This window comes from Natator depressus, chromosome 9, assembly GCF_965152275.1.
Source record: "Natator depressus isolate rNatDep1 chromosome 9, rNatDep2.hap1, whole genome shotgun sequence".
Taxonomy (NCBI): domain Eukaryota; kingdom Metazoa; phylum Chordata; order Testudines; family Cheloniidae; genus Natator; species Natator depressus.
This window is the reverse complement of record NC_134242.1, coordinates 52,851,702-52,865,931: the sequence shown is the minus strand read 5'-3', so window position 1 is coordinate 52,865,931 and position 14,230 is coordinate 52,851,702.

The following is a 14,230-nucleotide window of genomic DNA, read 5'->3' as shown; positions in this document are numbered from 1 at the left end:
CCCCCTTTGCATGGCAATATCCAGCCATGGACTTAGAATTCTCTTGCACATCTGATTGCACACAGCCCTCCCCTCTCCCTTGCTCCTGACTGGACGTGTATGCTCTGCCTTCCTGTGGACAGTGGGCTAGGAAAGGCAGCTGTGAACAGAAGGCTCTTTGAGTGTTTTTCCTGCCTTCCAGCTAATGAGGCAGAACAAACAGAAGGGTGGAAACACAAACAAAGCCCAAGTAGGGGAGTTTCCTTACATATCCCCATCTGGGACTGTCATCATTCTGTCCCTGGAGAACGAGGTGAGATCTTTTTGATTCAGGGATTTCAGCTGATGAGGATTTGCACAACCAGTTTCTCAGTTTCATCCACACTGCTTTGCATTTTGGGTAGGACCAACCTTCCCAGCTCAACACGCTGCCAGGATGGTGCCCAGGCCAATGAAATGTGGCAAACTTGCCAATGAATCCAGGGCTGAGCTTTACGTTTCCAAGTGGTTTGGGGCTTCATTACAAATCTTTCCCACTGTAATTGATATACAAGTAAGCAATCCGGTCAGGGGCACCTGAGGTCAGAAAGCAGGTTTCCGAGCTCTGAACAAAGATGAAAGCTATATGTATTTGACTGAGCAAGCTGCAACTGCCTTTGCCTCCTAGTGATGTAGAGATTTCTAGGCTTAATATCTCAGTTGCAAGGAAGCCACGTCAATATTTCTGTGTCATTGGAAGGTCCCGGTTCCGAGTTTTACTAGGACCTATAGCAGGGGAGGTCACCAACAAGGGGAAGGGGCAAACAAATGCCCTATTTCTCCAGCTGCTATAAATATAGAATATTGATTTTTATACCAGCTATGATCTGGCCCTGTTGGCTTCACTGGTGCTGCACCCAGGTACACCAGCTAGGATCTGGCCCAGAGCTCAGCCCCTGCCTTCTGCCTGATTCTGAGAAGATCCTGCTCGGTATCCCTCTCAGTGCGGTCACAGTCGACATCGGACTGCCTCTCCACCCCAACTGTTGCCAGTGAATCCAATAATTTGGCTACTGCTGCCAACCCCAAGCATATAAAAACCACCAGCCAGACCGCAGAAGAGATTTGGTTTAAAAAAATTGAGATGTAAAAAAAAAAATAGTTGGGTTTTTTTATTTGCCATCTAGATTTTGAGTCTTTAGACGCCACGTGCTCAAGCTTTCTGCCAGAGCCACGAGGGCTAGAAGTTTCGTTTTTTTTTTTTTTTTTAGTAAAAGCTGAGATTCTCCCATTTTACCATGATTCCAGAAAAGCACCAAACACTGTGAGAGTTGGCTACCTGGGGACTACCAGCTCACTGACTTCCCTACCCACTGAAGACCCTGTCTGGTTCATGGTCTACCTCGGGATTTACAGCACTGCTGGTACTGTCTCCAGTTTGCTCCTGTGAAAGAGGCTCCAGCTCTGAGAGCCCACTGTGCTAGCACAGCCAGCCAGCTCCGGCCCCCAGAGCTGCCAAAGGGTGCAAGGGAAAGGCAGGATTGTTCGCCCCGCGGGGCAGAGCTGTGTGGCCCAGTTGCCCAGGTTCTCCACAGAGTTCAATGCCCAGTGTGCTGAGCACCTGGCAGAATCTGGCCCTCTGGGTTTCTGGGTGTCCAGACATGGCAGGTCAAAGTAGGGGATAGTTTTAATAACGTAGGCGTGAGCACCTACAGCCATGATCACCCCTCCACTGGTCAAACCCGCCGTGGGGGAGCTCCTGGGGAGGACGACACCTCCACCAGGGATTTATACCCTGAGTCATTCCACTGAGGGCAAGGTTTGCTGCCCCTTCCCCTGTAGACCAGGCCACAGGGGCTTTGTGTGCACCCCACAGCTGCCAGGGAGTCAGGAAAAAGCCAAGGCCAGCTGCACGCTCCCACTCCAGGCTCCCAAAGCCAGTGGCTGCCCTAGGGGAAACTTCCTTCAAGGAGGGTCTTCCCCCCCCCCCCCCCATGGAGTGGGGTAGAGAAACACAATCCAGCCTAGCTTGGCTAGGGTGTGTGTGTGTGGGTGAAGGGGGATGAGTGTCCCCCGAGCCCTGCTCTGCCCCTGCCAAGATCCAGCATGTCCCTGCTGGGCTCTGGCAGGAGGTGGTGGCTGCCATGGTGATAATGGAGTCTCCCTGCCAGACAGAAGGGATGGCTGAGGAGAACATGGTTGCTGGGACCTACGGACGAAGCACAGCAGGGACCCAGCAGAACCCCAGTGGCATCGCATGCAGTGTGTCTGAGGCTTTGCGATGCCAAACAGGGACAGTCAGCAGCAGGACTGGCTCTCCGTGTTTTAATGTTTTTGGCGCACCCCTGAGCAGGGCCATGCTGCTTGCTGACCCCTAGGGCCGGCCCTGAGCAATAGCCAAGAGCGTGCAGTGCAGAGGGGAAGAGCTAAGTTCTGCACATGCAACTGTGGCCGATTTCTCAGTGCCTGAGGTGGGAACAACTCCTCACTGAATCCACAATTCATGGCTCGCTGGGTAGCAGCATGGCCTAGGCACAGTGCGGCCGCTGGGGGAGGGAGCCCTCTGAGTCAGTCATCCTGGGAAGCCTGTGTGTACATGAACCCAGCGTGGGAGGCTATTGACAGGTGCTAGCTGGTGTGGGGGGAGCTGGCCCCATCCCATGGACCCTCCCCAGGGAGACAAGAACCATCTGCCACAGGAATCGCATTAACAGCGCCTGGCTCTTACCTCACTCTTTCCATCCATCCATCTCCTGCACGAAGGCTAAAGGATAGGTCCACTGTGCACTGCCAAGCTCTCCCTGGGTCAGACAGCTCCACACCAGTCCCACTGCAGGGCTGTGGATGAGGCATAGATAATCCATCCTGGGGTGTCCCCCTGGAGAGGCCGGTGGGCTGGGATAAATCATCATGAGAGATGTAGATAAGCTGAGCTAAGCCCTAGTGCAGACACGGCTAGGTTGATGGAAGAATTCTTCTGTTGACCTAGCTCCCACTGCGAGAGGGGTTAGCTTAGCTACAGTGATGGAGAAACCCCTTTTGTGGCTGTAGCATTGCTGCAGCACCAGAGCTGTGCCCCTGCAACTGTGCCCCTGCAGCGCCGGCAAGCCCTAGGCTAGGGGTCGGTATTAAAGGGCTTTCCCTTCACCCTCTCCCCTTGTCACGCGGGCAGAAAGCAGACGACCAGAAGTCCAAAGTGCAGACAATGCAATGGTTATTGGGGTTCATTCCGAGCAACCGTGTGCATAGCTCTACACGCCAGCAGAGTCGGTTTCCCAGTGTTCTGTTCCCAGCTCTGAGGCCACAGAGCCTTGCCTGTCTCCCCATTCTCATTTCCTATTCCCCCTATTCCCTCCTCCTCCTCCTTTAGCAGGCCCAAATATATCTTCAATGTATGCCCACAGTCCCACCCCTCACAATTTAGGGTCATGTTCCATTTTGGGTCTGGCATCTTCATCCCACCCCTTTTGAACCCATGGGAGAGGTCAGGGATGGGTATTTCTTTGGTCTTTTCATGTTTTATACCCCCCTACAACCCTTTGCCCCTCCCGACTGGTTGCTTGATTTTGCATTGAGATAGGGGTTGAGGCAATCTTAAAGTGTGCTCTCCAATAACGCTTTAACTGCTCTTATCTGTTCCCATTATATTAACAAATCCAGCTGACTAGGCAAAAGCAACATCACAGTGTCTTGTCCCTTGTTTACACATTTTAGTATAAGAGTATCAAAAAAATCAAACCCAAAATTCTATCCCAGGCTAACAAACACACCTATATACTAGCAGTAGGTAGTACTTTGTAGTGCCACATTCGATTCCCAGCCTTCTGGGAGGAATCCCTGGGTTAGCCTGCATTAGCCGTGCTAGGGAGCCAACATGCTCTGCCCTGAGGGAGGAGAAAGTCGAGTCTGATGTCAAGTGTGCCCACTCTAGAGGCTAATGTGACATTAACGAGCTCTGAAACACATCTCCTTCTGGACAGGCTGTTGCTCAACTCAAAATGCTCACTAATCATGAGTAAGGCTCCAAAAATCATCACATTTTTAAAAAATGATTGTTTTAAAAAACACACACATCTGGGAACCTTTTTATTTGCTTTTAGAGCCCTTAGGAATCAGGTTCTCAAGCTTTTATTCCACCCTGTGAAGGCTAGAAGCTTAATTCTTTTAAAATAATGCAAGTCAAGTAATCACCTGATTCTGGGAGCTGGGGCTTGAGGGAAATGATCATGTATCCCAAGAACCATGATAAAATGGCAAGGGTTACAAGCACTGGTTTATGTGCACCTGGGTTGTGCTGCTCCTGTGGCATTTAGGGAGGATGCTTGGCAAGTCCAACATCTGCAGCCCTCCCTGCCATTGCGGTGAGAGTGCCCCCAGCTTGCTGATACCGAGCTGGCCGATTGCAGGCGAGATGGGTGTGCTAAGTACTAACAAAAGGGGGATGAGCGCAGGAAAGCAAATCCTATCATTACTCAAACCAATGTTCCCAGGACTGTCTCTGAGGTATCCGCCCAGCTCTCGCCAGGACCAGTATTCAGGCTAGGGCTCAAAGCATGACAGGCTCATCCTTGGGTAGCATGGGCTGGAGCTGGGTAATGGGGAACTCTGTCCTAAGGGAAATGCTGTCTGGCAGGCTAGCAAGCAGGCAGGCTGCTGAAGAGCATGGGTGACCTCAGCTTTCCCGGTGCTTCCTGCGTGTGCTGAGACTTCTGGGCCCTGGCAACTCCCTCGGCCTTGATTCTCTGTGCTGGCCCTTGGCCTCCTGTGAGCGGATGGGGCAGGGTGGATGGAGATAGGGAGGGCCGGCTGCTTCAGCTCTAGGTCTGACCAGCACCTTCTCTATGCACAAACAGCACTGAGGAATGAGGGAGTCTCAGCCACCAGCCTCTGATAGAGCTTTATGTGGGAATAGGAAGCCCCTCTGCCAGAGAAAGGGGTGTGCTTGCCAAAAATGCATCCGGCCCTCCTGGTACTTGCTCCAAGCATGGATGCACTGCAGGAAACAGAGAGGTACCTTTGGCGTGTGTCACCCACCAGCCAGGGAAGAGCTGCCCCTGAAAGGGGAAGACACCACACAAGGCTTTAAGGTGTGTTCACTGGCTGATGGAGACCAGCTCAGACACAAGCCATGAAGACAGGCTGCGCTGTGAGGCAATGGGGCTCCCCACACCCCAACCCCCCACCCACCAAGGGGCAGAACATTTCACCTCTGGTGCGGAGAGCAGGAGGAGAAGCTGCCACCAAAATTCTGAGGCTGAGTTTTCAAAGGACCTTGAAAGGCTTTAGGTGCCCAAGTCCCAGAGAAATACAATAATCCCCTTGGAGCATCCCAGTGCAGAGCGGCAGGTGTTCTGGCCCATCGCACAGACCCTGGCTGAGGCTGGAGTACAGCTGATGCTGGTAGGGAACAAGATGTGCACCTATCATTTCCCAGCTCAGCACCAGCACGGAGTGCACTGGCAGCACTGCATGTGGCACCCAGCATGCTCTCCGCAAAGGCTCACGGCATTGGAGTGGCTCTGCCATCTTGTTTCCCTTGCTTCGGCCCCAGCTGCCCAGCCAGCCCTTTTGCATTCTGGGGCTGCCCTGCGAAGGCCAGCAACTGCCCAGGACAGGTTCTAGGCGGCAGTTATATATCGCAGCCTCAGGCTCTCATCCTCTTTCAGTGATATTCTTCTCCTGGCTATGGCAGCCAGGATAGCAGGGAGAGAGAGAAACAGGGCAAGCTGGCTCCACATTGCCTGGTATTGTTTCAGGCAAGATGTCTTCCAGTCCATTCATGAGTGTGGGTACCTGGAAGCCCATTCAACAGCTATTGTTCCCCATACCGAGACCCCTCCCCTCACTCCATTTCCCGCCTTGTCTGAACGGTTCTTTTCAGCTCCCTGCAGTTTTATCTTTTGTGCTCAGCTGGGAGCATTTCCTTTGGCGTTGATAGGATCTATCAATTCAACCCCCCCTCTTAAATCTTTCTTCTGAGAGTGTATCCACGTAAGTCCATTCAATAGAGGTAAATTGCAGGGAAATTAGGGAAGGAACCTGTCTTGCAATGGTGATGACCTCACCTCACTGTTCAGTAAACAAAAGACTCAGTCAGCCCAAGGCAACTCTGCAGCAGGTGTGTAAATGTCCTGCCAACATTTACTGAAGCAAGCACGATATATTGCTTCGGCCTCGTCTGCAGCTCCGCCAGTGTAGTGTCATAGCATAGATGGTGCCTACACAGATGGAAGGGGTTTTTCTGTTGATGTAGGTAATTTACCTCTCCAAAAGGCAGCAGCTAGGTCAATGAAAGAATTCTTCCAACAGCCTAGCTGAATCGACACCAGGGGTTAGTTTGATTTATCTACAGTGCTCAGGGTGCAAAATTTTACACAGCATAGGTTGATCTAATGGTTACATATAGAACAGGCCTTAGAGGAAGCATAACGCATGGGGTCAGTGTGCTTCATGTCTCCCCTATACTGGCTGGCACACATAAGGAGATAAGAGCTTATAACTTCTCCCAGGTAATGGAGTGACTCTTTTTGCTGAAGTTTCAGTTTGGAGCTGGGGCTCCCAGGTTCAGTCAGTAGCGGTGGCGCAGTAACAAGCAATGTATGATGCTCAGGGGACTGGGAGTCAGGACCCATGGATTCTAGTCTCAATTGCTACTGATGTGATGTGTGCCCATAAGCAAATGACTTGCCAAGGTCACAAAGACAGCTGAGTGGCAGAGCTGAGAACAGAATGTTGATCTCCTGAGTTGCAGTCCAGTTCCCGAGCCCTGGGCTCATGCTTCGTGATGCTATAACAAGCATTTCAGAGTAACAAAAAAGCTGCCCCACATGGGGAACTGCAGTGGGGTGTGACAAGGTTGATGGCTGGGGGCTGATATCAGAGGATGCTGTTCCATAATAGCAAGACCCTTACGACTTCAGGGTTAGCCAAAAGAAGCAGAAAGCTGCAGTGGGACCCAAAAATGGATTCCAGGTTTGTGTAGCAACATACAGTGAGTTTCATTAGTTACAATGAACCTCAGCTTGCTCAAATGGGCCCTGCAAACTCTCCTGCTTTGAGTCTGAGGCTCTTCTTCATACCAGTCCACCCAAGTTTGGTGTCAGAGCATACCCTGCTTCTCCATGACTGGTTCATTGCCTTTGAAAAATCAGTCCATGTAAGAGACACACAAGGTGGGATACTGCTCTTCATGCTTTAGGCTGGGCATTCTGAAACCACCGAGGGGAGCTGGGCAAATCTCAGCCTTCATGAATGGATATCACCATCCAGGAGATATCAGAGTCAACCCCCCAAACTATGCCACAGGTTACAGTTCAGCAGAGGAAAAGATTAGCTGTACATTTTGCTGTAAGGATTGGCCAAGGCCAAAACTAGTGTTTTCACTATCTCAGATAAGAGCAAAATATCTTATCAGAAAAAACTGGCTTCTTTTCCTTTCACTCAGGATTGCACGTCTGGCCAATGTATCTTGCATGTTCATAATGAAAACACCCAGCAATGCCTTTTCCAATAGGAAAAGTTACTACAGGCGTTATCTTGATGGGCAAACAAATAAATATTCAAACAAACAATAAAATTATCAGGTATTTACTACGGTTCAGACTTGTCCTTGCTCAACATACAATAGTGAAACTACCCTCTTGGCATCTGTGATTTATAATCTCCAGCAAGAACAGAATTTATGCAGGGAAACCAAAAATGACTAAACAGGCCCTTGCTCATAGATACTTGCTGTCTCATCCAACATGTCCAAGCCACATGGGACGGTGCTGGTCTGACATGCCTTTCCCAGCCTGGGGGAGGAATTTGCCTGCATGTGAAAGTCAAACTTGGGCAGCACCTGCTATTGCCAACCCTGAACTTGCTGCAAAAAATGGTTACTCACTTCTCGTAACTACTGTTCTTCGAGATGCGTTGCTCACATCCATTCCAATTAGGTGTGCGCGCACTGCGTGCACAGTCGTTGGAAAGTTTTTCCCCTAGCAGCACCCATCAGGTCATCTGTGGAGCCCCTTGGAGTGGCGCCTTCATGGCACTCAATATATGACCCTGCCTCCTCAGTTCCTTCTTGATGGTTACTCTGACAGAGGGGAAGGCCGGCGGGTTTGGAATGGATATGAGCAACACATCTCGAAGAACAACAGTTACAAGAGGTGAGTAATTGTTTTTTCTTCTTCGAGTGAGTGGTAGGAATGCTGCTGCTGTTGGGGCTTGAAATGTTTCTGTTGGGTTGCTGGGGAGTGCATACCCAAGGATTTCGTAGTAACCCTTGAATTTTTTAGACTATGCAGGAGAGAGTCAGTCTGCTCCGCGAACAGGCCTGCCCCATCAAAAGGCAGGTCCTGCATCATCTGAAGGCCCGAGGCCTGCAACCATGAGGTGCATCTCATGAATGAATGAGCTTGTGCTGCGCACTGCCGAGGCCACAGCATCCAGTGAGGCCTGTAAAGAGGTCCATGCCACTGCCTTGCCCTCCTCTACTTTGGCCCCAAACTCCTCCCTGTACTCTGTTGGCACCAGCTCTTTGACCTTGAGCATCGAGTTCCAGGAGTTGAAGTTATACCAGCTCAGAACTGCCTGCTGACTGGCAATCCTGAGCTAGAGCCCCGCCTTCCTGCCCCCGTCGAGTACACCTTACATCCAAACAAATCCAGGCGTTTGGCGTCCTTGGACTTAGGCGCTGGGGCTTGTTGCCTCTGCCTCTCCTTCTCATTTACAGCTACAACCACCAATGAACAAGGCTGTGGGTACGTAAAGAGGTATTCGTCCCCCTTTGATGACATGAAATATTTCCTCTCAATGCTCTTGGTGATGGGAGGGATGGACGCCAGGGTCTGCCAGACGGTCTTGGCATGGGCTTGTATGGTTTTGATGTGGGGCAGAGCCACCCTCGACGGACCTTCTGGGGCCAAAATATCAACCACCGGGTCCTCTGACTCCACCTCCTCGGCCTGCAGACCAATATTGTGAACCACCTTGTGAAGGAGGTCCTGGTGGGTGCATCTGCCTATGTGGGGCAGTCCGGAGACAGAAGTGCCCGCAACAACCTTGTCTGGGGAGGGAAATAAAGAGGCTAATGGGGGGAACAGGGTCCTCCTGTCCCTCCTGCTCATCACGAACCTCTTGTCCTGTCTCGCTGGCTGGACCAGGCTCAGGAACCGGAGTTGGAGTCGGTTCCATGGGTGGGCAGGGGCATGGCGCCTCCTTGGGACCCATAGGGGTGGGGCGACTGGTGGAGGCCTCCAACACCCGTGGTTCAGCAGGAGTTGTGGGCTCAGAACCTCTGAGAATGAGGCAGCTTTCACTGGCAGTTTTTCCTGGGAAAGTAAGGTGGCCACATAACAGCTTTTAGCCCACTGAGAAGCCAAAAATCCCACCTCTTTTCCCTTGTAACCTGATTCCATTTGACAAGAAAATGATCGGAGATACACTAGAAATGGAAGCCCATAACGCCATATAATCAGAGCCACATTTCAGAGCAGAGCTGGGCTTTCATGTTGCATTAACACAGGGTCTGAACTATGATTAGAAGCTTATGTCTTGTGACTGCAGCATCTGCCACATTAATATTTGCACTCAGTTGGGGTTTAGAGGTGATGACAGCATCTCACCAGCCAGTGACAACCTTGTTTTGTTGCCAGGAGGCGTGAGGAGGCTGGGGAAAGTGGGCAAGCACGGGCTTTGATGTTCCAAGCTCCTGTTTGTGTATTTCTGCTAGTCGTTCCATGCTAGTGACTTGCTTTTCAAGTGGGGAGAATGGGTGAGTGTTCTCTTCTGACAGTCTAAGATACTTGTCCAGGCCCCAGTATACCATGATAGCCGAGTACCTCCCAATCTTTCATTCATTTTTCCTTGCAACACCATTGTGAGGCAGGGCAGTGCTGCTATCCCCATTGTACACAGGGAGAACCAAGGTAGAGAGAGACGGGGGGGTATTTCCACGCAGCAATCAGGAGGCATGAACCCTAAATCAAAGCTAGCTGGAGTAATGATAGCAGGAAGCCAAGGCCACCCAGGCTAGCCCCACCCCCAAGGGGACCCTGGGCGTATGCAGGAGTGGCCACTGCCTGCGCTGCTGCAGCTCCACCGCTGCTGTTCCTTGAGCTAGGCCGGGGACGTCAACACACGCTGCCATCACGCCTCCCGACCGCAGCCTTGACCCGCCCTGACTCCCTCCAGAAGTCTCTGGCTGTGCAGGCAACCGAGACCACATCTCCAGCTATTCCCCCAGCCACTGGGCCAGCCTTCTGTTCCACCAGTGCTGGCCATGCTTGGGTGGTGCGATCGGGTGCATAAGCTTATATATTAAAAAATGACTTCAGCTTGCCTTTCAATTCCCCCCCGATAACACTACAATTGGGTTTGCTTTTTCTTCTCGGTGCTGTGCCCTGTTTATAAGTTCCTCTTTACTCTAGCTGGCACGTTACCATTTGTTTGCCACCTAAAAGGATCTTTTAAAAAAATTCTTCCATATAATTCCTGCTTTCTTTGGCCAGAGCACCTCGCATCCTATGTATGCAGTTACCCGATGGAGCGGGGAAGAGGCATCCTTTGGTTCCCTCAACATGTCTTGGACCCTTTGTCCAGTCTTGTAGAGCTGTATGATCTTGGATTTGTAATGCTAGCTTTTTGTTTATGGGTCACTACAATCTTTGATGGTAAACACTGTCACTCTTATCTGTTTATCAACTTTAGACTGATTCTTAAGCATTTCTTAATACTTCCTTTACCAACTAAATCGGCCACCTGCTCTCAGTTATGTCACTGAGGGATCAAGGACCCCACAGATCAGAAGGTGACAGATTTTGTTTTAAATGGATTGGTAAGCTCCATCCACAACAGCCTTGCATGTTACAGTGCGTGTTCGGCTGGAATTTTCAAAGGAGGCTAAAGAACTAGGTGTCTAATTCAAACAGGATTTAAATGCCAAATCCCAGCATCAATGAGCAGCCCTGAGTTAGTTCATTATACTAGGTGGCCCTTTTAGAAGTGCCAAGGAACATAAAACTAGCCAGAAGAGGATGTATATGAGAGCATGCATGGAGGGATGCATGCATGGAGCATCCCTCGTCACGTAGCTGGTTGCCGAAGATCTCTGTTGTGTTCCCATTCAGCCACATACACTCCCTGGGTGAGCTTGGGCAAATGGCCCTCTGGCTCAGTTCCCCCTCAGTAGAACAGGGAATAATGCTTCCCCGTCTCACAGGGGAGTGTGAGGATGAAATCCATGAATTATTCAGAGGTGCTCAGACAGTATGGTGACGAAGGTCAGAGAAATACATAGGTTACATGAGCTTGGGGAAGGTGTGGCTAGGCTCTGTCTGACAGCAGCCCCAAAATACAGCTCCCTCTTTCACGTGTTACTGGCAGGTGTGTGGGTAGCTGGATCACAGGTACTGAAGCAATTCCTGCCTCAGGCCAACCTGCACTGACCTAGGGCTGGCAGGACTCCTAGGCCTCTGGTGGCCTGTCCCTGGAATTCAGTGGGAGGCTGACACTGCTCTGAGCTCAGCCCCCCCCAAAATCAGCCAGGTAGATTTGTAAGTAAAAAAACCCCCAAACTCTAAAACCTAACTGAGAATCTCTCTTCACATTTGCATCAGTTGATTGGATTAAATAATTCACTAGGAATCATTAGTGAGGAGATTCCGCTTTGTAAACAAGGAAACCCGGAATCCTTTGTCCGGAATGAAACACAATGAGGAAATGGTTTCCTTTGTTCATTTGTCCGGCCTATCAGTTAATGTGGAGGGGGCACAGACGCCAAGATAGGAGACTTCTGGCCTTGCCCTAGCACTGTAGGGGAAGCTTTGTTAGGTGACCAGATGGCAACGACTGGTGCTTTTTAGGGGCAACTTTCACTCCCCACCTTCTCAGGTGCTGGGGGCCCAAGATGCCAGGAGCCTTTGCAGCAGTGGCTGCCATATGTGAAATGCCTCTTGTGACCCTCAGAGAACATGAGGGAATCCTAGGGAGTGGCTCATGGCAGTTAAGGGAGGGGGAAGCTTTGGGTCAATTTTCTAGGTCAGCAAGGAAAGGCGTCACCCCTTCCCCATGCACACACAGTCCCTGTCCCCCCACAACCACTATAGGCTAACCTTAATTTCCATTTGAGGTCTGGGACGGCTTTGTGCCTCGGAAAGCTGAAGCCAGGATAAAAACCAGCCTGGATCCTTGCTAGGTCAGCCTTGCCCAGCATGCTTGCTGTATAAAAAATTCTGTCCTTCCCTAAAAGGGGCCCAAGCACAAGATCCCCACTCATGCTGGGTGTCCCGTGCAGGCTTCCTGCTGAGGGTGTTTGGAGCCTCGTGTGGGAGAGACTGAGCACTAAGGGCTTGAGGGCCAGACTTTTAGCAAGGAGATCCCACAGACACCTCTCCCCCCGAGGGAGCCCCCTCAGCCAGGCCTTCTTTCACTTGTCTGACCTCCTCTTGGCTCATCGAATTTGTCTCTGAAGCCATGGAGATCGTGGAGGTTTCTGTTGCCCTGTGTTTGGCAAGTCATGGGGTTTAGATGCACCAGCCTCTCAGCACGAGACACGGACATAGCATGAGTTACACATGTGATGAACTGATCTGGGGTGTCCCGTAGCAGGCACTTAACTCTGTATTTAGGCACCTGTTTAAGAGGCCTGATTTACAGACATGATGAGCTGCAGGGGCCAGGCAGCCCCTCTGATGAGCAGGTCACTCTTAGCTAACAGTGGGCACCCAAGGCACTCAGCCTCTTAGCTGGCAGACCTGTAATCCCATCCCAAAAACCCTCCTCCCCTGCCCCATGGACTGTGCCCAGAATTCTGGCCAGAAGCAACCCAGTGGGGACAGGAAGAGTGTGTAGCATAGCCACATACATAGCAACTGCCTCTGGCCACCACCAGTTCCCACTAAGTAGTGGGAGCTCAGGGTCAGGACCAGCCTGTTCAAGTCTCCTCCTCTACTCCAATGAGCAACAGCACTCCGTTGGGCCAAGCCAGGAGACCCTCTTTGGCTAGGGCGGCAGCCCACAGAATGCCTGCCTGGATGGCTTTTGGGAGGGGGCTACCTATTTCACAACTGACCTGATAGCAGCCAGCGGTAAGGAGCTTGGGACTGAAAACAAATGAAAGACTTGACAGTAAATGCTCTGTGTCCTGTTCCGAATCTCCCAAGGCAGCCAGTCCCTCTATCTCTGCAAGCATGTAAATACTGCAAGAGTTCCTCTAGCCTGGGGTTAGGAAATCCCCAGGTACCAGTATCCAGGGAGCTGTCTCTCCCTGACTGCTCTCATAGCTAATCTATGCTATACAGCAATGCATTGTGCTCTCCACTCTTCCCAGCTGAACCCAGGCATGGCCTAGGCCTGCAAAGCTAAACAGAGACTCAGCAGGAGGCTGGGTTTATGCAACCAAAATCCCCTCTGGGACTTCAGGTGCAGTCACAGTGACATGGCAGCAGAGGCACTAGCCACATCCTTCCTGGGGGTGCAACACAAGTCCAAACAGAGCAAATCACTATCCTGTCTCCCAATCCTGGCTTCTGCTCATCAGAGCCCTCCACCGTTTTTATCTGCTAAAAGAATTCACTCTCCACGGCTCAGTGCCTAACCCAGTGTAGGCCAGAATCTGGGGTTTAACCCCCAAAGCACAGCACTGGGGTATGGCTTGGGGAAGGGTAGTTATGGCTGCAGGTTCTCCGCAAGGTGCACCACAGGATCTGTACACCCCTTCACAAGCCTATAAGCCATCTAGAGCAGCAATTCCTTCTGCTCAAAGTGGAAATTTTCCCTAAATCGTGTTGCTCGATTTTTACAAAGAAGGAAAATTCCTAGTGAAGGGCCATCTGCACTCACTGCAGCAGCATCGTGAAAAAGGCAAGGAGATAGTGAAATTAATCTTTGTAAGAGGACGTTTAAAATCATATTTGATCATTCCCAGAGAAGTTACAGATCCGACTGCAACTAGTAAAATATATCTATCTATATATACACATCTCTATACCCACACCGGGCACATGCAGAGTAGCCAAGCCCAACAAGTCTGATGATTCAATTTCTCAACAGACTCACCAGAACAAAGTGAAAAATGAGGTTGGGAGGCTGAAGATGTACAGGAATTTCAAGCAATGACTCGACAGTTCCGAATGTTTCCTCTCATCGAATGGCCTAAAAGATTCAAATATTTGTTCAGTGGAGCACCAAGCGGTAACCATTCCCTGTGCTAGTGCTGACCAGAAATCTCTGACACTGCTAAAGGATTCGTGTTTTACTGGTATCCACATCATCGTCGTCATACCTA